The following is a 27180-nucleotide window of genomic DNA, read 5'->3' as shown; positions in this document are numbered from 1 at the left end:
CAGCCAGGTTTGTTCAGCAGCTACACTGCAGCAGCTGGAGTACCTTGCTCAAGGGTACTTGATGGGTGTTTGAAAGTGAACAAGAGAAAATTGTCCTTATTCCCTTTCCATGCAACATTTTAAAACTTAACCATGCACATATGTGCTTACACACTTTCCCCCTCAAGAGATTCTATTTTTAGTCTCCACTGTTATCAGGCTCTTTGACAGCTGTTAAAATAAGCCGCACCTTACACCCTCAGTGAACGCATGTCACTGTTTGTTGTTTCCTTCTATTGCTCTATTCCTGAATTGAAGCATTTCAAATATGGTTTTGATAATAGTACAAACAGTACTAATAGAATAAAGACTAACCTCAAAGCATCAGTCTATCACTATGCTACAGACAGTGTGCGTATAAAAAGCTTAGAGTTCATGAGAGAGAGTTTAAGAGAAATCATAAACAGTTTCTTTCAGTGCTTTCAGTAATGACAAATAGGACATCTTCCACACTGGCTGAAAGATGCATGATTGGATTGTTTTCGGTAAAATAAAAATGACAAGTGATTTGAATCAATGCCTCTGTCAGTCTCAATGAACAAAAATGTTTACCAGCTCCAACAAAGTGGCATGAACTGCAAAAATACGGAGGTGGTTATTTGATTTCATCATGAACCTCTTGTTTGGATCCATAATTGTGTCTTTGAATGTGTTTTTCTAGCAGTATCACAAGAAATCACACACTATTGTTGAATGGCAAAAGCCCATGACCATTTCTCCTGGGAGATACTTGATAAAAACTTAAATGTTGTTGAAGTTATAAATATTGGATATTTATGTTGGTCCACGTACATGTAGGACACTATGTATATTCTAAACTTTTCTGTATGGGGATTTCAGTATCTGCTCCTCAGTGCCTCTCAACATTTCCTCAAGTCTTTACTAACTTTCCTAGAAAGTTTTTGGCGGCTGGTAGAGGCGAATAATTAAACAGCCACCATGATGAAACATTTGGAGGTCATTAGATATTAGTGATGTAATCAGTGCTGTGATGAGCCAGAATGATGAGGCAGATCAAGTAATTGTTTTTGTCTTACTAGAGATGAAGGTAGAAGGATGGGGAGAGAAAAGTAGGAGGCAAGATGGAGATTACATGAAATAGTTAGAGTTTGAAAAAAAACCGACAGCAGATTGCGAGAGATAAAGTTTTGACAACTATTCACTAAACTTGTTGATGTCTGTTTCCCTGACTATACCAACCTCCTCTAATGAAGCAGTGTAGATGTCAATATTCCCCTCAGGCTGACGGGGACAAACTGGGACGATTCTGCAGCTGCCAAGTTGCGCACAATCTCTCTGAAGGGCTGGTACCATAATGAGAGCCTCATGAAGAGGATTCAATTAAACAGGTTTTGATTATGGATTTTTTTTTTTTACTTTTTGAATAGCAAAATATCTCACATTTACAGACAATTATTTCTGGACACGCAGAAGCTAACATTTAGTTAATCAGATTACAAGGATTAAAAATGAAGTAATGCACAGTTTTTCATTTTATACATATTATTTGTTATGTTTTTTTGTGTCTAAACCTTGTTAAGAGTTGTGGAAAAACGACATCCTCAAAAGTCTTGGAATCAGGGAAAAGTTTTACTATTCACTTTGGTTTTTCTAATAATGGAAAAAAATGTTTTGATCTAAACCTTGTTATATAATTTGGCCTTTCTTACCGTTCCTTTAGTATGTTAATGAGTGCAACCATTGAGGGAAAAAAGCCAACTCTTTGCAAAGTCTTATGATGTGAAACATGTCCATTGATGCTATTTTTACTGATTGAAACCCCGTTCCTCTCAACATGATAGAGCTTGGTCACTTAGCTGATTTTAGATTACCTTTAATCTGAGCCCAGCCTAAATTATTTGGTATCCGTCAAAATGCTAACCACATACATTATAGCATCATTTGGAGAAACTCCATGAACATATAGGGCAGAGAGCTGAGTTCTTGACTTTGACAACATACTCAGCATTTCATGGAGATGCAACATCTCTCGGAGATTATGCTGTTCACTGACGCTGCTGGATTTAATGAACGTCACTCGCTACAGCAGCTTTTTTGTTCCACTGAAAGGACCATTCAGATATAATGAGTTTAACAAGAGTCTGTTCCATCGCTTCATATTCTGTGATTACATATTCATGAATATTCATTTGAGGAGATGAGCTGAGTGTGGCGCTGCTGGCTTCTCACGTTCCTCCTCTCATTAAGCTTTAGCGGTATCGGTTTCCCTTAACTCTGAAATATTACCTCTGTTGTATCATAAATTAATAACACTCCTTTGTTATTGTTTTTTTATTTCATTGTCAAATTTCTCCTGGTATATAATAAATGAGAGGCAATGTTTTTGTTCATCAGCGATATTAAATCTAAGCATTGATGGGTTAAGAAGAATGTAATTAATCTAACTAGTAAGGGACCGTGGTCCTTTCATCTGCAGAAATCAAATTGTAATTGCTCTATTAAAATTCTGACGTCGGAATACATTAAGCAGTGTTTTATTGTAGTTACATTATAACCACCCAAAATGTGTGGCACAGCAGATTTTTTATTTAGGGTGATGTCTTTTCTAGCTGGTTGCAAAATTACGATCGATGATCAAATTGTAATGTGACAGTAGATCCAATGTATTGGCTTTTTAACTGCCTGGACCATGAGTAAATATGAAATGACATGTACTAGTTTGAATATGTGACCTGCTCTATGTCGCATTGACCCGAAGACACATTTTGAGTTGTACACCGTTGGAAAGAGGAGATTCCTAGCTTTCTAATGATATCAGGATTGTTGTTGTACTCTAAATATTAAGCTAAATATGTCACATTATATAATGACTATCACCGAGTCATCATTTTGAGAAAAAGGCCTTTAAAGTTTCCTCTTCTCTGGAATTCATCGATCTGATTTGATCAAAAGTAGTACGGAGGGGAAATATTTTCGTTTGGATTACTGGTCTGGGGGAAGCTCGCAAGTGTATGTGTGTGTGTGTGTAGGGAAAACCCTCACGAGAAACACCGGCTGTTGTTATGCCTGCTGTGAGGTTACTCCGTTCTCCGCTTGTAATTATGCCTTTACAAGCTTCAAAGTCTGAATTTGCCGAAACAAGTTTAATATTCTGAAAACCAAGACTTTCTTTAATTGAAATCAGATAAAAACAAACTGTAACGGACCCTGCCGTGTTATCTATGATTACTATACGCCTTACATTCATAATTTCAACCGGAGGGAGGGGGAGCTGCGCTGCGGAAGAGCAGGGTGCGAGTGAGAAGCTTCAAAAATATATTTATCGTGTGATTTTGGAAATAAAAGTTTCATATTCTGAAAGCCAAAACAACCGAACCCTGAACAATTATTTTTTTACGCAAATGCACGTTTATTTTTAAATGATCCGTTGCCACTTCCAACTGATCTCCATAGAGCGGGTCACATATAATATTTGAATTTTTGCTTTGATTTTCTATACCTTTCTGACTAAGTACTCATATGTGAACATGAATAAACACTTTTTACACTATGTATGTGATAATGTAAAACTGTTAGCTGTTTGGTCCCCTGTTAGCGAACACTTAAATTATGTTAATGGTACAAATAGTATTGAACCAAGGAATACAAGTGTGACTGACAGCTTCATGGATCTGTGGTGGAAAATGACACCATTGTTGTTGTATTTTGTGACTTACAATCAAATAGATCCTCACAAACAACGCTTAATAAGTAGCATTAACGAAAAATCAGGACTTTGCTAAATGTGTGACTGTTTTAAACATTATTGAGTTGTATAAACAGATAACACACCCTGCAAAATGACATGGTGGGAGGAAATGAACAGCATATTGAAATGCGCCTCAGAATGATGTTTCCTGATGCGCTGGTCTTAGGAGCGGATGTGATGAAACTGCTGCTGTTAAAAAAAGAGATGTCACTGACATGTGTCAATGGTGGTTGCAGATGTTTTGATATGTGCTGTATGCTGACATTGTGTCTTGCTTTTGAGAGAAACTAGCCTATAACGTAAATCTGAAACTAGGCCAACTCACTCCCCGCTTCACTTTTTCTTCTCTTGACTACAAACACAAAACAACTAGTGTTACTGTACTGTATATGCGGGGAGTCACTAACCATCATTGAAAAATACACTTTAGGTAAATGACAAGCAGTTATGGCCTGTGTGTCAATATGTTAAATACAAACTCTGGTCCTGTTGTGTAGTTTTGCTATAAATATTACGAAATGCACTAAAGTTATTTTTTATTTACCACATTTGGTATAATATACCAAATGTGGTAAATAAAAAATATTAGTTTTTGGAAGTCATCATCCCTAGAAAATGCTTTGCCAATATGACCCATTAATATGTTATTCATAGCGGTTCTAGTGGTGCATAAGAGCGAGTTCAGAAACATGTTTGTCTATCCCTTCCACTCTTTTGAGAGAAAAACGATATCATTCAAGTTATTTGCATACAGCTCAGACTTAAATTGCAGGTTACCATTTCAAGAAAACTTAGATTCTATAAAAGTTCAAGAACCGAGGGGCTGTTGGTAAAATGTATGGCATCACACACGCATATCAGTAGTCACACACAACAGCCAAGGCTCCACTGTATGGTGATAAAGGAAAACTACTAGCATCCAATCAGCATCATAAAAAGGCAGTAAACACTTACATGCACTCCGTTTCAACAACCACACAAACACAGCAGCCTCCCAATGGTTGGATTACTGGCTGCTCTATATTGCAAGCAGCTGATTTATGGTGTAATTTAGTTCAGGGAGGGAGAGCTTCTGATACTAAGAAGCAGAAAGACCAACCCCGACCTTTGGTGTCCTGCTCATCTTGAATTAATTGAGTAGGCGAATAACAAAATCTGGACAGGTTTAATTCACTACTTGGTTAGAATGATAATGGTGGCAGTGACCTATTTATACAACAAGCAAGTCGAAACATCCTGCTATCAACAACAACAGAAGCTGCTGATGACAACAGGACTGTACAATTTATATATTTTGTTGTCATTACGGCGATGTCACCGTGAGTGATAAACACATTGCGAAACACTGCGATATTGCAGTTTACAGAACCATATTCAATCACATTCTGGCTGTAGGCTGTTAAGCCTCTGGTCCATCAAACAACATTTGTTCTGAACATTTAAATGCTCTGGGAATTTGTGTGTCAGACAAAGAAAGACGTTAAGACATTATGAGGGTAGACAAGTGACGACAATTATAAATGCACATCTGAAACAACAGATAATACAGTTGTTTTACAAAGTTGCTGTATTGTGAGGAAAACAGTGTACAACAACTGGGAAGCAAAATGGATGTCAACATAGAAAACCACCTCCATATGAATCTAGTTGGTCTACACACAAACCGGGCAAAACAAGTTTTACGAGTTTTGGACTTGGAAGTGCCCTTCAGTTACACTCATGTATGAGCCTGAGAAAATCTCCATATCTTATACAGAGAGACAGGATCAGAGTTTATTTTGAGCCAGATATGTTGCTTTCAGTCTGAGCTGTTCTGAGCCTTTCTGCATATCTTTCCTGGTTTCAGGTCTGCAGTGCACACTGTTACCCATCCACCTCAGCAGTGCTGTCACATGATACATTTAGGATTAGTTAGCTTAGTGCCTTCTTTCTTACTGCCTTCACAAAGCCACATACTCTATGCCGTTCTGTTTGACCTCTGAAATGGTTTCAGCGTCTGTGTTTGGGTTAATCCCTGTTGCAAAAAACCTGAACTCTGACAATCAGAAGTTCAAACTAACATTCTACTAACTTTAATCTTATTTCATAATAATGGTAAAGTCTTGAGAAAATCTCTATCAATTTAAAAATGCTCTCTGAACATCAAGGTACCAACTCATACATGATTTCTAATTTGCAAAAGTACTTCAAACATAAATTGGACAAATGTGACCCGTACGGTGCAAAGGGAGCCTCGTACTTCATTGACAAGCTCCATGTAAGGTTAAGCTGCCTCCCTTAAGGTATAGCTCCATCCCGCCCATTTAGAGAAAGCTCCTTTAGGATTGTGCGATTTGTTTCTGTATACAATGGAGGGAAAATGTCATGCACCCCAATGCAGATCTTCGAGCAGTCACTTCAAGTACAGCGACTTGGTTTCTCTGATCCCCATCTTCACCAAATCCCTTCATCATCAACACATTGTACGCATTCACTATAGGACACAGGCAGCCTGATGGATGGGCCTGCTTCAAACGGAGCAATGAAACAAGTATTTCTGCCCTCCATCTCTGTCAGGACTCTGTTCAAAGAGTTCACTGTTCGAAAAGAAGAGGACCCATTGCTCAAACCAGAGTTCATTTGAATAACAGTTGGGTGTGTGTGAGAGCATTTCCATAGTTTGGAAAAAAAAGTAGCATAAAAGAGTTAAGAAATTAAGAGGAAAAAAACGAATAAAGCTGTAGCTACTGCAGAAACACATTTTAACATATTGTGTTGCATCACTAGAATGGGACGGATGTAAGGTCACGGTAACCTTTGACCACCAGTTCATCCTTGAGTCCGAGTGGAAGTTTTCGCCAAATTTGAATCAATTCACTCAAGGCATTACTAAGATATTACGCTCAAAAGAATGGGAGGAACGGTGCTGAGTCTTAAAAGTGTTGTCTTATTATTTCTCAACTTACTGTAGGCTAGCACATCATACACTGTATGCGGATGATAGCACTTTGTCAGAAAGCCACTTCCCTTCATAGAAAATGTTTCCAAAAGCGTATAGTAGCATTTCACCCATGAGCTCATGTACACTTCCATATTGCTCCGTAGTTAATTCGGAGGCAGTTGCCTGTTGGTGTGTGTGGATGTGTTATGTGTTAATTATGAATTACTGTCAGGTACTGTGGTCAATGCAGCATCGTTACTACAGAATTAATGAAGCCAAACCAAAGGTAATTAGCAGAGTTGGGTGTAACGCGTTACTTGGTAACGCGTTAATTGGTAACGCGTTACACAATAATAATATTACTTTTGTCGGTAACAGAGTAGTGTAACGCGTTATAATTCAGTAATCACACTACAGTTACAAACATTGCCCCGACACGCATTACTTCGTTACTTTTATAAAATAATCACACTCACTGACAGACAAGAGGGGTTACTGCCGCAGGTTTGTATACATGTAAGCCTACGTAATCTGCGCGATTTGCACGTCCACATCTCCACATGCAGTGCTGCATAAACATGGCTGAGTCTTCTCATCTGTAAACTTCCTCAACGGGGCCGCTCGCTCTCTTTTCTTGATTGCCCTCTCACGGATGAACAGTTCAAAGTCCCGCTTCATTGTAGGAATTCTGCCATGTCTCTGCCACTTTAGTTTGACCATCTCTGTTACTAAGTTATGGAAAACTAAATAAATAAGTAATTACATACCTTACCGTTACTGCGCTCATAAAGAATGATAAGAATAAGAATAATGCGTCTTGAACTGGTTTCATTAATTAGTGTCTTTACGTTTTACTGTTAGCTTGTTGTGGTAGGCTGGTAGCCTATTTTATTAAAGAGCATATCAAAAGAAAGACTTGTGTTATGTCTTCCTTAATGCAATAGTAATAGAGAACCGCAGTGACGCGTCGTAAAACCCAGAAGTAAGTTAGCATTTTTAGCACTTCCGGTTCCTTCCTCAAAAAGCAATGCATTTTTTCCATAGGGTTTTGGAAAATAGCTCGAAATAAGGTCTGTGGTTGACACAAATTTAAGAGATAAATCACGTTTTGTTCTACGACATTAAATACATCAGCAGTGACCCCACTGGGGATTTTTGAAGAGTTTACGTGTCTGAAAAACGATGGTTGTTACCGAATGGCTGAATAGGACTACAGAAATTGTCGAGGCCGTTTACGTCATTACGCCGAACACGTAAACACTCCCGCTAAGTTTGTTTTCCCCTGTGTTCTGCTTGAAAGCAAGTACCTGCCTATCTTTAGTATCTGTATATCTATATCTGACCATTAGAATCTGTATTTTTGAAATTGTCGTTTTTAACACCGTAGTTTTACAAGTTATAGAATAATTAATAACCAGTGTTTTCCAATTTTACTCGGCAGTTCGTTTCGTTGGCTAACGTTAGCTAAAGCTAGCGCTACTAGTTAGCTACGCAATGGTTTGTTGCTTTGCTCCGGGTTGCAGCCACAGGTCTTCGCATGAAACGTGCTTGTTCTATCGTTTCCCGGCCAATGTTTTCCAAAGGAGAGTCTGGATTCGTGCCATGAGGTAAGCTGACGTTACATTTTTGTCCATGTCACGGTGAAATGTAAATAATGGTTAGTGACTGTCTCGCCGTTATAGAGATGGCGCTGCTGAAAAGACCGCAACATAAGTAAAGATAATGAATACATCCTATTAAAACCTGCGTGGCTTATATGATAAGTGTTAGTCTCAGCAGGTTAAATTAGTTATTTGTTTCAACAGTCACATTAAAACAGTTACTAAATCAGCTTACTATCACCTAAAGAACATATCTAGGATTAAAAGACAAATGTCACAGCAGGATTTGGAAAAACGTGTCCATGCTTTTATCTTCAGTAGACTGGACTACTGCAATGTTGTCTTCACAGGTCTAACTAAAAAATCTATTAGAAAGCTGCAGCTGATTCAGAACACCGCTGCTCGAGTCCTTACCAACACTAAGAAAGTGGATCACATCGCTCCAGTTCTGAAGTCTTTACACTAGCTTCCTGTGTGTCAAAGAATAGATTTCAAAATACTGGTGCTGTTTATAAAGCACTGAATGGTTTAGGACCAAAATGCATTTCTGACCTACTGCTAAATTATGAACCATCCAGATCTCTCAGGTCTTCAGGGACTGGTCAGCTTTCTGTCCCCAGAGTCAGAACTAAACATGGTAAAGCAGCGTTCAGTTATTATGCTCCAAATATCTGGAACAAACTCCCAGAAACCTGCAGGTCCGCTGCAACTTACTACTTTTAAATCCAGGCTGAAGACTTTTCTTTTTGTCGCTGCTTTTAATTGAACTATTCATATCTTAGACTGTATTTTTTCTTTTAATGTTTATTTTATTAGCTTTTCTTTTTAATGACTGATTTTAAATGCCATTTTCTTAATGTCTTTCATTTTTTGTAAAGCACTTTGAATTGCCTTGTGTTGAAAAGTGCTATATAAATAAACTTGCCTTGCCTTGCCTTATAAAGATTTCATGTGACACATACAATTGATTTGTTGATGGGAATTAATGTGAATAAATTAACTCGAGGTTAACGGTACTCTTGCTATCACTACTCACCGACACTATAAACCTTGTCCCTCATGCTAGCCCTGACAACACCGGTAAGCACACCTTCATCTAGGCTGCACTGTAACGTGTCCTGACTTGTAGTGGTTCTCTCCTCTATCTACATTCTTCTTGTCATCTTTGTAAAACGATATCAGACTGGTAATTGACACAGCCATGACTTCTAGTTAAATTCAGTGTGGCTAAAATGAAAAGCTTTGTTAAAATATGCAAGCACGCGAAAGTCAAATTCAGCTTTATTGTCAAAAATTCTACATGTGTTATACATCCAGAAATATCGAAATATCGTTTCCCACAGTGTGACATGTATACATACATAAAACAAAAAGGGCCTAGATAAACGTGGTATACATTAAACAATACAGGCCTAGATAACCGGGGTATACAGTTTAAAATGTTAATATATTTAAAGTGTTCAAAGTGCAGTTTCAGTGCAAGTCAGTTGAAACGATCTTAAATTGGCGTGACGTTGAAGTCGTGCGACCCTGCTGCTGTACTGGCTTGTAGTTCGTTTATAGCATAACGTTAGCATTTCGCTTTTGGCGACTAGATTTATGATTCAAAAATTATAAAAGTAGGGTTGACATGTGGAGATTATCCGGCTGAACAAAACGTGATCCCTCTCTTAAATGTGTGTCAACCACAGACCTTATTTCGAGCTATTTTCCAAAATCCTATGGAGAATTTGCATTGGTTTTTCGCGAAGTAACCGGAAGAAGTTTACTTCCGGGTTTTACGACGCGTCACTGCGGTTCTCTATTGGGGGTGAAAGTGGAGTCTCGCAGAGGCAAAACTGTGGCGCGTTTACACTGTCGGTGCGCCGCAGTCTGCGTGATCTGCCTGTAGGGAGTAGTCCAGCAGGAAGGGCCCTCAGATTTTGAGATACCCCTACCCGAGGTAGAACAAATGACAACAATGATTTTTCTTATCTTTAAGGTCTCCCATTCATTTTATTTTGGGGGAAAAAATGTTTTTGGGTTGTTCTTTAGAACTACCCCAATCCCTGAAAAAGAGCCAAATTAGACCAGGCCGAATGTGGGAAAGGTGACAAGAAAGCCCATAACTTCAGAATGACAACTATTTTCCTCTTCAGATTTACTGAGGTATGAACCAAGTGGATGTCCTACATCACTAAATAGTCAGACAATTATTTAACTTAGAAAATACTGAATTATAGTCCTGTAAACTTAGCTTTAGTTTAGACGGAAATGGTACTTTTGGTGATAGGAACATAGGACTCAATCACTTTTCTCTCATTTATCAGAAAAACAGAAATCCCTAAAAAATATACCATTACTGAATTGTCTAGGGTGCTATTGAACACTAACCAGTAGTCGAATGGAAATATCTGGCACAGTTCTATTGTAAATGAGATTTCTTTAGACATAGGCCTACCTCTTCTCTGATACAGTCACATTCCGAATGGGGGATAAGTGGCACAATAGCCTATAAGTTAAGAATGCTCACTCTGATGGTCATCATATTTGGAGAGGGAAATACCAGGTGGCTGAACTACATCACCAAATAGTCTGAATAAGAGTAACCCAATAAAATAAAGTGTATTAGTTCTAAATTGCAAGCCTCTAAAACATAGGTGTAAATAGTACAGGTTTTATTGAAACTGGAACCTTAATTCAAAGTACAGTATACAATTCATCAAATCATTCAGTGAGAGGTGAAGTATATAGATACTAGAATATAATGTTAAATGTCAGGTTCCTCAGAAACGTTAGGGGAAACATTTTGACATTCTGCACAGCCGGTGCAGAGCTCCGTACAGGGAAGGCCAACAGAGAAGCGTTTTTTTTAAAGCGTTTTGAGCACCTTAAGCGCTTTATAAATGTAATGTATTATTATTATTATTATTATTATTATTATTATTATTATTATTATTATTATTATTAGAGAGGCACTGGCACTTTCCACTCTCTCCATACTTTGCATCTTTGCAATACAAGTGAGTAATGTCTCTCACTTCTGTAGGTGCTGGGGGTTTGTAAGTAGCACTGGTTGAATGGTCCCATCTCTGACAATCCACCCCTTGCCAACAGGACTCCATAACAAGGGTTTGGGTTCGGCCTGTGACACCATATCACTGTCTGAAACATTGCTCTTTGTACATGTTGTTGAAATGCATCCTCTGTTGGCGGCAGATTTTCTGAGGCTGCATCTGTTGTTGATGCAATTGACCTTTCGCAAAGCCACGCCCCCCCTTGGTTAGTGTTGCTAGTCCGACAAGCTGAGAGCAAGATGCGTTAAACAAAGCCATAATGGAGGGTCTCCGTAACGTCGGAGTCGCCTTAACAGACTCATTTTGGAGCAATAACGCAGCAATATCCTCCAGGTCCCGACAAAAGGGGCTACAATACGCTATGGAGGGTTATATCCACAGTATAAACATTAGAAAAGAGGGAGGCACAACATCAATAGAGGCACTTGCATACAGGTCGCAGTGCAAGAGTGAAAAACCACATGAACTGTATGTCAAATTCGACGGAATTATTATTATAATTTTGGAATAAAACAATACAATCACAAGAGGCATTAAATGTTGTAGTTTGTCTAAAGTTAACTACCGTTTCCTTGGTGGCTTTCTGCATCCACCTTGTTCCTTTGTGGGGGTCGGGGTGCCCACTTGTGCAGCAGGATTAGGGAAGTCGGCAGTAGGCTTTCCATTAACAAAATGCTACAAAGATTAAAGCAAAATATAAATGAATGATTGCCTGTTGGCTTTCTTGTTCGTACTTTGACCACAGGTAGACTAATAACGGAGCTCAGCTGTTCAGACATTATTATGCATCAAGTGATATACATGGTCAAAACGACTTAGAAGCACACAGCTTACAGCTGTAGTCGTGTGACTTTAGCTAACGTCAGTTAGTGAAATTAGTTAATTAAATTAGTTAGTTTATTTGTGAATGTAATCTTTGCTAGCTAGCTAGCTACGTTAGCACGTATTTACCTTGGAGCAAACGTATTTGTGTTTGTTGATATTCGCCATATTCAGCTGGGCATGGGGCCTGCCGCATTTCTTTATCCACTGGCGGCATCTCTCCTCTCGGGTTTTGGGTTTAGGAAACGGGTAAAATATCACCCCCCCTTCTAAGCTTATTGGATATCTGCTATTCGATTTGCAAAGACCATAAGCACAACGCTTCACCATTTTCGCAATGAATTTGAACGCTAAGCTTGTTGTACTTCCACAGGGAGCCGCGCACGTGATCGAATATGATTGGACAACGGGCATTTAGGGGCGTGGCTTTGCGAAAGGTCAATTATGTTCATCCAAGTTTGTGCACATCAGTCCAATTTCCTTTTTCCCATCTAGCAGAAGCGCCAATTCTCTTGTGACTGGCAAAGACTCTTCCAAGCTGGCAGAGAGTTCAAAATGGGCCAGATCTTTGAGCTCGCTGAGATGCTTCTTGAGTTTGGTGAATGCTGTTGTCTTTCCTATTCTGTACAAACTACTTGTTGTGCCACAGCCAGTGAGTGCATGACATGCTGGTAGACATCATTGTAGTTGCCGCCCAGCTTCAGGACCATCTCCAACTAAAAGGCCTCTTTGAGAAATTCCAGTCTGGTTTCCGTTCCGCCCACAGCACTGAAACAGCTCTGGTCAGGGTCACAAACGACCTGCTGATGGCGGCTGAACCTGGTTCCCCATCTCTCCTCATCCTATTGGATCTGACTGCAGCATTTGACACTGTCGGCCATAACATCCTCCTTCAGAGCCTCAAACACACCATCAGACTCTCTGACTCCGCCCTGAGCTGGCTCCAGTCCTACCTGTCTGGAAGAACAGAGTACGTCTCCTTGGGAGGTGCAAGGTCCCAGACACACCCTGTCACCATTGGTGTCCCTCAAGGGTTGGTCCTCGGGCCCACTCTGTTCACCCTGTACACTCTGCCCCTTGGCCGTGTCATCAGTGTTAAATATGTTCTTTATTCTCGCGTCCAGGAGAGAAGCTTTAAAATGAGACTAAATGGAGTCTCTGAAAAGATTCAAATGGGATACTTTAATTAAAAAAGGCGCGGTAGTGTTACAGACAGAATATTGTTCCGGCAGAAAACAGCTGTGATCTGGCTCTCCTGAGCAAGAAGAGAAGAGACCGGATCTCTCCTCCGGCGCTCTTATATATCCTCTGCTGGCTCCTCCCCGCCAGCCGGCTCACCTCGTCTCCAATGTCCGTTATTGCATTTCAACAGAGGATAGGTTCTTTTCACATTCAATATATGCTTAACACGCAGTTTCTCCTCATATTCTCTTTCATCACTTTTCATTTAACACATTCTAAACGCTGTAATCAATACTCTAAACAATACTTCTCGGCTCGTTTGGTTTCCGGTCATTCCGGATGTTGTCACATGCTACTCTCGTCTGTAAACAATAATGTATTCAAATAAACTGTACTTTCATTTAATATTCAACATGGTAGTACCTCGACATCTATAGTTGTAGTGTTAAATCCGTAGGTTTCGATTTGCAGCACTCCATATCATTTCGCTACTCAATTCACCTCTTTAGGAAATCGTATATTAGCCACATGCTAAATGCTAACCGTAGATGAAGGATTTTCAGAATAAAAGCTTAACTGCTTGTGCACAAGAATTTCTGGTTTTTCAGTATAAAAGAGCGTTTAAACTGACGGTATGTTTAAGCTACATTATACCATCAAAACATTGATTTTAATTTCTAACATCAGCCAGCATGGAATATCATTCAATTGCTACGCTGATGACATGCAGCTATATATAAAGACAGACCCTATCCCACATGCATCCTCACTGTCACCCTCATCATCACCGTTCCCATCAACATCCTTTAACACCTGCCTTGAGGAGATAATGGCTTGGATGCAGCAAAACTTCCTGCAGCTAAATAGCTCCAAAACAGAAGCTATTTTAGTTGGCACACCAAACCAGGTCCAGCCATCCCCCATGACCCACATAACCTTTTCTGGCCAAAACATACCCCTCTCCACATCAGTTACCAACCTGGGTGTAAGATTTGACCGTCATCTGACCTTTGACACCCACATCAAACACCTGTGCAAAACCTCCTACTACCACCTCAGGAACATTGCAAAATTCCAGTCGGATGCTGAACAACTGGTCCATGCCTTCGTTACCTCAAGGCTTCACTACTGTAACGCTCTCCTCATCGGGACTCCTAGCGGGAGCCTTCAGAGGCTCAAATACGTACAGAACAGTGCTGCTAGGATCCTAATGAGGGTGAGAAAGTACAACCACATCACACCCGTCCTTCATTCCCTCCAATTGCTTCCTGTCTCATTCAGGATTGAATACAAGATCTCACTGCTCACCCAACAGTGCATCCACGGGAATGCTCCTTCATACCTGAAGGAATTACTTTTGAAGGTTTAACATAATGAATTGTGCTACTTTTAAAGCAAGCAACGATGTTTTCAAATCTGTAATCAAAGAGGTCCGCAAAAACGCTATCGACCAATCAGATTGCTTGATTTGACTTGTCAGTTTTATAAATATATTTAAATTTCTTCTGTTACGAAACAAACTTACAAAGCATAAAATGGAAACATTTAAGATTAACTTCGACCTCCGGGGGGGTCTTACTATAGTATGGAGGAGTGGATTGAGCAGTGCCTATCTCCAGAAAAAAAGCACCTAAACTACGACATGCAGAGCTACGTGAAGAGCAGGTAGACCAACTGGAAAAGTACCACCATTCAAAAGCTTTCTGATGCGGGTCTTGAAACAAAGCAGAGAAAGTATGACCGTTAGTGGCCACAGGTGCGAAAGCTCTCTCCAGAGCCACTGGAAGCCCAATCTCGGGGACCGGAGAAAGTGGAGCAATATTCTCGCCACGCCAAGCAACAGCCTCGAACAACCTCAACCTATACAAGTGACCACGTAAGCCATGCTACTGATGCTGGACAGTTTTTCAGTGGATGCACAATAAACAGCAACATACACATTCATGTAAATAAACAGCCAAATAATCGATCAACGCTCTCTGTCTAATATGTTCGCTTGCTGTTAGTGTTGTTGCATAGCAACCACCTTGAACTATGTTTTTTGCAGAACGCAACGGAGGGACTATTTATTTTGAACATCATTATTTACTAATAAAAACTATTTGAATTAGAGTGTGTATTTTTATTTCATATTGCCACACTTGGTAACCGTTTTATAAAAGCAATAGCTCACGACAGGCCGTGGTATATGCTCATTATATCATAGCTAAGGGGCGTGGTTCGTCCCGACGCAAATAATCTCGTTGTGTTAATATTATGTGGAAACATCAATTGTCAATTTTGCATTATCAGTAAAGTATTTCAGAAAAAAGATATAATACTTTATTTTCTCTTTCCATCCTTGCTAGAGAGTTTGCATTACATTCTACGTTCTGACTGATTTGAATTTGCGGACTCTTTACAGATGTTTTAAAAAAATATGTGTGATCATGATCAGCTTCCCAATGTGCAAAAGCGTTGAGTATATCTGTTTGAAGTCTAAACAAACAATATTTGTATATTGTCATGGGTCTGATACACAAACAGGATAATCCAGTGCAAATGAAGAGGATTAATTCTGATTTACAATAACACACTCATACCGCGGATCTAAATTGCTGATATTAATTAATAAGCTGCCCACAAATGTCCTAACCGACCTGCGTAACCACAGAAACACACTGAAGCGGAAGCAAGCCCAGGAAACTAATGAACAGCTACGTTCTGCTTCATTAGGTTTTTATTCAACATTCACTCAGTAATATGAAATGAATGCTCCCTGGGATTTGAATTGGTGACCACGATATGTATTCCATGTTCAGAGGTGTCTACAGATTTAATTGACACTCTGCTTGGTTGCGACACTTCTTCTTTGACTCTGCAGCATGTGTTCAAAAACACTTAACCCACTCTTGGATAGTTTTCATTGAGATGTGCTGCTTTAATTGGACAAAGCTGTACTGTCATCAGAAATTAGACATTGTGTCATAATATGCTCATTTAGTTTTTCAGTGAAACAAATGAGGCAGGATAATTGAACGAAGGGAGATTTTCTACAATGGCTACAGCTGCACTTCAGGTAGGACATATGACTGTAAATGCTGGAAACAGGTTCTCTGTAATGGCTCCAGCTATAAGCAAGAGCAAAACAGAGAGACAATCTGTGAAAAGTGATGCGACAAAGAACTATGAAACTGAGGGCTGTTAAAACAAAACTGTCTGCACCTCGCAGGAAAATTCGGCATGTTCATTTTTCAGCTATAATCTTGTTAGCTGCCGGAACTGAGTTTCATTATAGGGAAATTACCAGCCTCTCCCACATATGGCATAAGAATATGCGCATTTATAAAATCTCTCTTAGTCGGCCCACTAACACACACATAGGCCTACACCTCGCCTCACATCAAACATTGTGTCTAAGTTATTGAGGTTTACTGTATCTTTAGGAGGGGAGAAAAGTAGTGCTTAGGAGGGAAAAACAAAAACTATTCTGTTTTAATGTAGAATAGAGGAAGCTTATGAGAGGAGCTTTATTTAAAATGTGCCACTTTATCTTTCAAGTTGTTTGCGTTTATGCAAGAAATCTGAATGCTCTTTTCTTGAATATCCTTTGAGGCCCAAATGAAGCAAACTGATTAAACCTAAAATCTACCAATTTAAATGTCATATATCGGGGAAATCGTATTGACTGACACCCTTCTTCTGAGAAAAAAACATAACAATAGCAACAAAAACAACAACTTACAATTCACTTCACCCATACCCTTATGATTATTAAAAACGTTGATTAAAAAGACTCCATAGGTTTTTTTTTTACAAAAGACTGTAAAACGTTTGCTGTACAATAGTGTGGTTAAGGGTAAAAACAGCTGTACATTACCACAATAGGGTCATTAATAGGGCGTGTCAAAATTAAGTCATGTTAATTACGCTTTTTTAGATTAAAGAGGTATTGAAATGATTATTAACAAGCAGAACTTGGAAGCATTTGAAAGACAGCTAAGTAAACCCTTCTTCCCTGTTGTCTAAATAAAAGCAGAAAACTCTCCAACAAATATTGTTAAAGTATCTGAAATGGTTTGCCAAACCTTAACATATTCTCATGTCTGCTGTAATGTATTGCAGAGCCATCCACTCATCAGTTACTTACGAACATCGGAAGCAAACAAATGGCTGCTAAGTGCTGCCATTTATTCAGTCTTGTCACATTCGATTCACAGCTTCTCATATTTTGCTGTTCTTGTCATAGTCTTAGTGTTGGTAATTGCCTCTACAAAGAGAGTGCACATTTGTGAGTTAAGGACGCAAGAGACACCTGGCTTCTCACCTCAATATGTCTCAAGAGGATCCTTTCAAAGATATTATATCTCAATCAAGCTACCTCCAGCATTTCAAAATTACCCCATAAAGAATACAAGCATCCATTGACATCAGAACATTCCAGCTGCCATCCTCCCCCTTCGCTCAGACGAATCGTTGGAAACACAAAATAAAGTTGGCGGTCGACTTTGAAGGACGTTTGACACTCTTAGTGCCAGGATTGAATTAAAAGACACAGGTGCTAAAAGAATGAAAACGCACACAGGACACACACATACACAAACAGAAAAAGTAGAACCTGGTTTATTTATGATCCTTGTTTTCCGTTTTCAATTTGGGTCAACTGAACTTTTGGTCCTTTGTTCATATACGAGGAAGCCTAACATATTTTGTGTGACAAGAGTAACCAGACAACTTGGCAGCAGGAATGAATAACGGTCACGACTCGATCCAGAGAGCTTAGGTCTGATTTCAGGATGGCATAAAGAGCTCTAACCAGTGCTTTCACAAGAAGTGTTAATGGACGGATGTGATCCAAATAATGGAAAGTCGGCTATTAAGGCTGAAAGTCACTGATGAGTAAAATCACATTTTTAATGCAGTCCCGATGTATAATAGAATCAGCTTCTCTCGCTCTCATAACACAGGAGCATAATGGACTGCAATACACCTAATTATTGTTCCTTATGCTCAACGTAATGGAGTTCATTAGGACACTTTAAAAACAAGATGGATACTGTTAATGAGATGAATGAAAGGTGTCGGCATGGTTCTTTCCTTACCTTAAGGAATAATAATGGATTCCTCAGCATACTGTAGAGTAGATGATTGGCTGCATATAGTTCCATGAAGTTCGTTGTTTACATCTAGTCTAATAACATCTTATTCCTGATTGACATTTAGAGTTTATTATAAAGAAAATATCCAGTGTTAAAGAAAAGGTGTCACTTTTACAAAAAAAAAGTACTCGACAGCAAAAATGGAAAATAACTTTTAAAAACAACACTTAGTTATTTAATATATGTCTAAGTAGAAAAAAGTATGTTTTTTTCAAATGCGTTTAAAAATTGGGGTAATCAGCCTCATTGTCCCACTGTGCTGTCAAAGCCAATCTTAAGTTTACCAAAATGTTGATATGGAAATTATATTAAGAAAATATGAAGACAGGAACTTGGAATAGAAGACCTGATATATAATATTTGCCTAATATGCAAAAACCTCTATTTTGGAAGAAGACCAACTGCTTGGCCTTGACCACTCCCACGCCAAAATGCTAACAGACCGAAGAAGGGCAGCAGGGTCTCTTGAATCTGCATAACAATTTCTTAAGCACATTGTATGAGCAGGTTGAGGTCACTTTCAGGTCAGAAAATAAAGCAGAAAACGGTAACTGATTTTGAGTATGGTTATTTATGGTTGGATATGGCCACTGCCACTGACCCGAACAACTCCACCGTTCCCAAACTAAAAAAGTTTAGTAAGGTCAAGTTCATTATTCTGTGGTAGACTTCAGAAAAAGTTCTAACATGTTCTATCACCATGCATTTATATCAATAACAACCGAACATTGCTATACTTGTATCTTCAATGCTATGCCCACATTACAGTGCTTTATCCTCAATTCAGATGTTTTCCCCGAAATCCGATCTCACCGGTCTTTTCACACACCTCACATGAAACCAACAACTGCACACAAATGCACGTTGGAATACAACAAAAACTTCACGTCGTCAAATAAATAACTATTGACGCAAGCGCATGATGCTTGAAGAATTTCTGCAGGTGTCAAGTGACAAATCGTCATAGGTTGAGGATAAGGGAGAACAAACAAGGGTAGAGGAAGTGATGTTGGTGTGAAAGAGGAGTAAACCGTGGTGGGGTCGTAAGGTTTCATGGAAGAACAGTAGCTTCAAAACTTTAGTATGTCTGGGGCTATATGCTGACATTTTCGGCATTATAGCAACATAGCGTCTCAGCTATTGAGCTAGGATTCAAAAGGGAAGCTATCACCATCAGTGTGTAGACTGTTTGGCTTTATTGAATGGCTACTGTGGCTTTGATGGACAGCTCAAACACTGTATGATGAGTGATCTGGGCCTGTGCACTGTGGAATATGTGTGGAAAAGCCCACAAACTCTGATGTACTGTATACCCCCCACACACTTTTTTTTATTTTCAAATGAAATGATGTGCTCCTCTAATGAGATCAGCTATTGTCTAGGGAAATCTCACATTTAATTGTTGACACTGCGTCCTCCATCGGCACTGATTGTTGCCACCAAGCATAAATAAGTGATTTGCTATGACTACATCTAACACAAATCATAGCGCCTTCATGTCTTGGATTCAGTAAAGATGGCCGCCTTCTGTGTGAGACGCATTTGGTCTGTATTGTAAGGCATTTTGGATTTGTTGAAAGACATACAGCAACAAAGAATCCAAAATGGCAGTGATATACCTGCTGGCCCTGAATGCTGTAGCTTAGTGGGGAGTTGTGAGGCTGTAATTAGGGACTGCGGGGGGGGGGGGGGGGTGCGTGCGTGCGTGCGTGCATATCCGTGTCCAGTTGATGGGGGGCAGTGCTCTAACACCACAAGAAGCATTCAAAACATCTGTCAAAGGATAAACCTCTGCCACTGCCTGCTGTGCAGTTAATAAAGTCAAACTGTGACTAAATTTAATTTACCTTCCCTTTTCCATAACACCCTCTTTCAAAAGGCATTGTAGTGCTACAAAGTCAGATGAAAATGAAGATAAAGTTTTACATAACAGCTGAGAGAGAATCTATTTCAAAGACAAAAATGAGCCAGTATGGGGGACAAACAAAAAGAAAGAATAAGGCATGATAAAACAGACACATAGTTCATTAGAATTGGCACTGGTGTGTGTGTACAGCTTTAAAAATAAATATATATAATAAATAAAAGACCCCCCTCCAGTCAGACACAGTTTTGTTTACCACCACATCCACTGGGAAAAAAACATGAAGAGATAGTAAGGGGTAAACACATGAAAGAAAAATGAGAGGGAAGGAGAGTGAAAATGGAAAGAAACAGTACAGTGTTTATAAAAAGCACAAGGACACAGAAGTAGTGGGACGTGGTGAAGCGAGGCGGGTCTTTATTTACACCGTAGGATTTATGGCATCCTGCGTCTGCTGTGTGGCATGGGAGCCATCGCCTCCTGGCCGGAGGAGGCAACATCATTTCAAGCTCGAGTGCCCACTGCGCCGTCAAGTGTCCTGCCAAAAGAAGGGCACGGCTGCAGAATACCAACAAAATCCACTGACCTTTTCTCCAACAACCGCTGTGTTCATCAGAGTCACGGCAGAGAAGGCCTCTCTCATGTTACACTGGATCCTCTGTTTTCCAGCTGACTCTAAACGCTCACAGCAAACATGACTCTTTCATCACATCTGAGTATGTTACCGTGAAAAAGAGGACTCTCCATGATATGCCACCAATCCCTGAGGGATATGTTTTAAGGGCATTTTATTTAAGAATAAATGATAAAAACTCAGATGTTGCAATTAAATAGCAAAGAGCGCTGTTTACACTAGTAACAGAAACATATTAACAATAGCTAAGTTCCATTTGTTTGTATTACTTGTTGTTTATTGACTTTTATTATCCATTCTGTACATTTGCTTTGTTCAAAATACAGACCTTAACGTGTGTTTTACAGTAGATCCCAAAGTATTTGGATTTTTTTATGTAAAGAAAATAATAAAAAATAAAAAAGGTAAAAAGGTAAAGATAATTAAATAAATAAAATACAGCTCCAAAAAGTATTCTAATCCCCCTTAATATCATTATTGTTCATATGATTTTTTATCTATTTTCAATCTATAAAATTGGGGGCTTTGTGTCCTCATATTGTCATTAAAGTGTTTCCCCTTGCATTATTACAAAGTAAGCTCCATACGAGTCTCCCAGTAATCTGCATCTGTACACCAGTGTACATATTACCTGGGCATATGAGCAGGAACCAGCAAAAAGGAAGCAGCCGTCATTAATGTAATTAGTTACACCTGTGTTTGACAAGGCACAATGTCTGCGGTTGGAGAGTTCTATTAACGTGATTAGACAAAGCTCATGCACAGATTTGTACGATAATGATGTCGGCTGTGGCTCCATAATTGTTCCAATAAATTCAATAACATAGCATCTGACATGTTTCCCTTCTTCCCTCTCTTTATCTTCCTGTCTCATCTTCTTCCCCCCTCCTTCCCACAGAAAGATATCAGCTCAGGTATTTCTTCAAAAACATGTAAGGCCAGAACTAATATAGTGAATGACTGCTTTTAAATTCCTAGTTATTTTCTTTCAAATAATCCCAATAAAATGCCTAAAAAGCTTTGCGATATCTGTTTAAATCATCAAAATGTTCTCATACCAAATTAATTAAAACATTCTTAAAGGACTTTTCTATAATGACATGTTTAAAAAGGCATTTGAGGAAACTAGACTGTTAGTTCCCGTTTGGAATGTATTTAGTTCAACCATCTGTTATTGAGTGAGGTTAGTAGCTGCTAACAGCTTCAATAGCTGCAAAGTGTTCCTGTTATTATGTCTGCCCAAATAGTACTGGAGCACAATAACATGAACAACTTGCAATATTACAACTTGTATTTCAACAAAACAGAGTAGAAACAGTTGTAGCCTCAAACATAAACTACACTCCTACTTATAAGAAGGGGAATTATCTGCTCAATTCTCTGTTTTATTTTGCTGCCTTGTTCCATTATGTATTTGTATGCTAATAAGCATTGTTTGCATGTTAGGGAAAACAATAGAAATGTATTAATGAAAAAATCCTTGACACCCTCCTGCATGCATAACATATTCTTCTCCAACCCCATACAGTTAGCGAGCTGCGTCTTTTGACTTCTTAGCAGACATCGAGCCAATCGATCAGCTAAGTTTCACCCAATTTACTGCCCCCCCCCTCCCGCCATGTTTGCTGTAACAGAAGTTTTACATTAAGATGAGTATGTGTTTTACATACAGAGAAGGCAACTGGTATGATGCTGTTGGGCACATTGTTGGTGGCGATAAAGCACTTTTTGTCTTTAATCTTTTGTCTTATAATTCTTCATTTATAATTGTTTTACATTCTGTATACTCTGCATTACTGTGTTTATTCAATCTGACTTGTGCAGTTTACAGTATGTGCTTTGTCATCTGTTAAAGACCTTCCACAATGATTAAGCTCTGAAGTACCTATTGTATTAGCTTACTTAAAGACCCTGTGAAGTATGCACCTGTGCATGATCTGTTATGCTAATACGTATAGTAATGAGCAAAATTGTCCATTGGAACCCATATCAAAGGATGTTGGAATAGCAACCAATTTGACGAGTTTTGAATTTGCCGGGGAAATCTGCAGTCGACCTTCGCCTTCGTGGGCGTGGCTTGCGATCTACTGCGTGACGTCACGAGATGGACGCCGCCGTACTGTTTACATTCACCACCGTTCGTTTTTTCTCTTTTTCAAAGTCGAATTTCTCAACGTTTTTGAGCTAGTATTTTCCTGGAAAGTGTGTCGGAGTCGACTGGAAGTGATTGCCAATCGAGAAAACCTGACAATGGAGGCGACAGTGAAGAAAGAGGGATGAAAAACACAGGGGAAACGATGCATTGCCGCTGGCTGTAGTAATGTCAAGTCTGCCGAAGTGGCGATGTTTCTGTTCCCAAAAGATGAAGGTGAGCCTGGCTGGTGTCATTGTTTCGTAGATTCTTTGATTGATCATGATAAATAAAGGCCACTGGTCGATTCGAGAGAGAGAGAAAGAGAGACTGAGAGAGTTCGGAGCTAACGGAGATTAGCTGTTTCAACAATAAGGAGAGGGAGAGTGCTCTCCTGTGGGACTGAGAGAGATAACGTCAGCTCAGGGAGGTAAACTGTAGCCTAAGTTATCTCAGTGAGTTTGGTCATCTATGTAAACAAATATTTCCATCTATGTAATATTAGTTGTATAAAATAGGTTAAGAAATCCTTCCAATGTTTTTTGATTATTGAAATATATGTTTCATATGAGTGTTGAGAGCTGTATCCATAAATCTCTTAATGTTGCCCTCAAAGTGCACCAAATTGATCACTTTCCTCATCTATCCTGTCCGAAAAGCTGTCCAAATAAATCCTTTCTCTCACACTAGTATCACTTTCCAAAGTCTCCGCCATGTTTACAATCGCAACTGGGTACATCTTGTGACGTCACAGCCACTATCGTCTGCAACTTCCGTTAGGCTCAGACGGCAAAATTAATAATTCATTAATTCATTAATTATGAATTATTACAAATTATTTTAGCCATGAACAGGCACAATGATATGTAAGGAATGAAACTGCCATTTCATTTTGGTGCAAAAAAATGCACTTCACTGGGTCTTTAAAGAGCCTGTGACACGAAGCCAACAACTGTTGTGCAATGAAATAGTGGGCTACTAGTAATCTCGAACCGTCAGTTTAAAAAAGAAAAAGCGATACCGTTCCGATAAATATCAATCATTTCGAACATCGCGGGAAAATTCCTTCGACTCATTTTGAGGTTTTGGGGGAAGCCGGAAGTGACGTCAATGCGGGAACGCTTCACTGTGCGGCGAGAGAGCCAAACACGGACAAAGTTTGTTGTCATGCGTAGAAATGGTGAATTACTGAGTTTAGGCACGTTAATAACGTTTTCATGAAGTTGACTACAGTATATTGTCAATTCGGCGAACATAAACATAAATGATCGTGGTGAAGATGATGATTAAATTAGGATTAAAAATCGGTAGTGAGAGCTGCTGAATTTCCTCCCGTCGGATGTGATATAAAAACAAATCGATTATTTTTGTAAACTCAAGTGGATGAAACTACATTTATTAGTGCTTTCATGTCAATTCGGCGAACATATGATACATTAAATGATCGTGAGGATGATGATTTAAAAATATTTTGCTTGAGCCGGTCTGCATTTCCTGATGAGAAAACAAACCTTAGCTTTTTGTAGTTGCAGTCAGTGGTGTAGTGGGCGTTGGACTTATTTGAAGCATGATTTCTTTTTTTAATAGTCTAATACATCTAAAATCATTGCCAGTGTTATCAGTTGCAAGTGTGTGTTTGTTGTAATAATGACGAAAACATAATAGGCAGATTTCACAGTAATTATAATAGAAACGTAGCTCAAGCATTTATGCAACTTGATTTGAAGCGTGTGTGTGTGAGGGGCAGAACTGTGTGTGTAGGGCAGTGGTTCTCAAACTTTTTCTGTCAGGCCCCCCCTTTGGAGAAAAAAAAAAGTCGGGCCCCCCCAACACAAATAGTCAGGCTCAGTGGCGGCGCCAGAAATTTATTTTGGGGGTGCTGTGGGGTAGCTTGACGTTTCATAGAGGGTGCTCAAACATTTAGGGTTTCCCATTAATGTACCGGGCGCTACAGTGGAATTTTCTACTGCAACACTCCCCACGCATATACACAGTGAGACAGTTACAATGAAGGCTCGATAATCAGCTCACGGCATAGGGTAAAGTGCTATTTTTATAGGTGGTGTGTGGACCTCACATAGGGGGGTCCGGGGGCAAGCTCCCCCGGGAAGATTTATTTTTAAATATTGAAGTTAAATGCATCAATCTGGAGCACTTTGAGAGCAAAATGAAGAGATCTATGGATACATCTCTCAACACCCATATGAAACAGAACTGTAAACAGATTTACTTTTTCTTTATGGATATTTTACAAATCACCCTTTTAAACGTTATTCTTGTTTTACTGCCATATAGTATTTCATACCTGTTTTTCATTTATTCTCTTATTTTTTTATGACTATAATGATCATATAAACGTGTGCCTCAGAAATAATTGTTTACATTAATCGTGAACAAACCGTTTGAGACCCACTGAGATAACTTAGACTAAAGTGAACTATCTAAACACTGAGAGTCCTTTAGCTCAGGGGTTCCCAACCCCCGGTCCGCGGACTGGTACCGGGCCGTGGAGGTGTTACTGCCGGGCCGCGAAATGGCTGTAAGTTTATCGTAATATTTGCAGAATTAGAAATATTTAAAAATATTTTATCATTGTTCATTTATGCACAGAGAAAGTTACCGGTGCGCCAATAGGAAGTGGAGCACACAGGAGACAACCGTTTAATCGCAGACTGTTATGTTTATGTGGGGAAGTGGCAGTGCATACATTATTTGAGATATATTTCGAACTCGGACTTCATTTTAAGGACATTGCGGCCAGGGGTGTAGAGCTATTTTTTTTATTTGTAAAACCTCCTTCACTTCATGAAATGGCTGCAGTATCAGGAGGCAGCCTCTGAGAAGTGCAGCACCAGCGTGTACACACAGCCTTCACTGTGTTCCCCACTGCAGGCTGCTACGTTTCACACACACACACACACCGAACGGCCTGAATATTACCCCTATTACTCGTTGTATGAAGGAAATGTCCGGTCACAAAGGCACATGATGTGTGTGTGTATGTGCTCTGCTCAGCTCCGCTGTGTGTGTGTGTATGTTCGGTGTGTTTGTGTGTGTCCAACAACGGCATTTGTTTTCAAATTACCATGAACAGTAATTACACACATCTGGCCAACTCCATAGGTATGTGGGTGTTCCCAAAATAAGTTAGTTTAATCTTAATCTCGATGTAGTTCTAAATGCTGTCGGAGTGCACCGGAACGAACGCCCCGGTATGACGTTATTATGGCTGGCAAACAAGCCTAGGGGTCTCCCTGACATTTCAGTTATATCAATATGTGTACAGTGGTCCTAATTTGTTTTGATTGTATCCTGGTTTTAAACGTTGTTAATATGTTTTGGATGCATATTGTTCTATTATTTGTTACATACAATGTAACAGCCTTATATTGCCATATTAGGCTATATTATATTATATATTATATTAATATTTGTAAAGCGGTCCTAATTTTTTGTTTTAATTGTATCCTGGTTTTAAACGTTATTAATATGTTTTGGATGCATATTAGTATTTCTTCAGGCTGTTAAAAACAATTAGCCTCTGTTGCCACCTGCTGGTGAGTAAATATTAAAATCAGCTAAAATTGACAACCGGTCCGCGAATTTTTTTTAATGTATCTGCCGGTCCTTGGCACAATAAAGGTTGGGAACCCCTGCTTTAGCTCACTGAGTCTCTCAGTCTGACAGGAGAGGACTCTCCTCCACTTTGTTGTTGAAAAAGCTCCTTATGTCCGTTAGCGTAGCTCGCTAGCACCAGAAGCTAACAACAACGATCCCCTGTACCAGTGCGCTCTCTCTCTCTCGCTCGCGCACACAAAATGGCTCGTTCCACACACACACAGAGCCGAGCTTTAATGAAACACAGAGACCCAGACGTAATAGTACTGCATCATATTATTTTCGAATAAATAATTTTTCAATTTATGATTTTTTATTTTTTTATCTTTTACATTTTTACCATTTTTCCTCCTGGTCTCTCGCGCCCCCCCTGGTATGCCTTTGCGCCCCCCAGGGGGGGCGCGCCCCCCACTTTGAGAACCACTGGTGTAGGGTGACCAGGTGTCCCGCACTGTGCGGGACTGCA

At 39.5% G+C, this 27180-nt stretch overlaps 1 long non-coding RNA gene across 1 annotated transcript in view; it reads left to right on the top strand.

Moving 5' to 3' along the window:
- The first annotated feature begins 22872 nt into the window (after positions 1-22872).
- The window catches only part of LOC307017781, a 340480-nt gene continuing 336172 nt past the window's right edge, over positions 22873-27180 (top strand). Inside the window, exon 1 of the long non-coding RNA XR_013802253.1 lies at positions 22873-23333. This is a non-coding gene — a long non-coding RNA (uncharacterized lncRNA). The remainder of the gene's footprint in view (positions 23334-27180) is intronic.

Source organism: Notothenia rossii (assembly GCF_949606895.1).
Source record: "Notothenia rossii genome assembly, chromosome: 9".
In the NCBI taxonomy this organism is placed as follows: Eukaryota; Metazoa; Chordata; class Actinopteri; order Perciformes; family Nototheniidae; genus Notothenia; species Notothenia rossii.
Note: the sequence above shows the minus strand (reverse complement) of the source record. Positions and strands in the feature narration are given on the sequence as shown.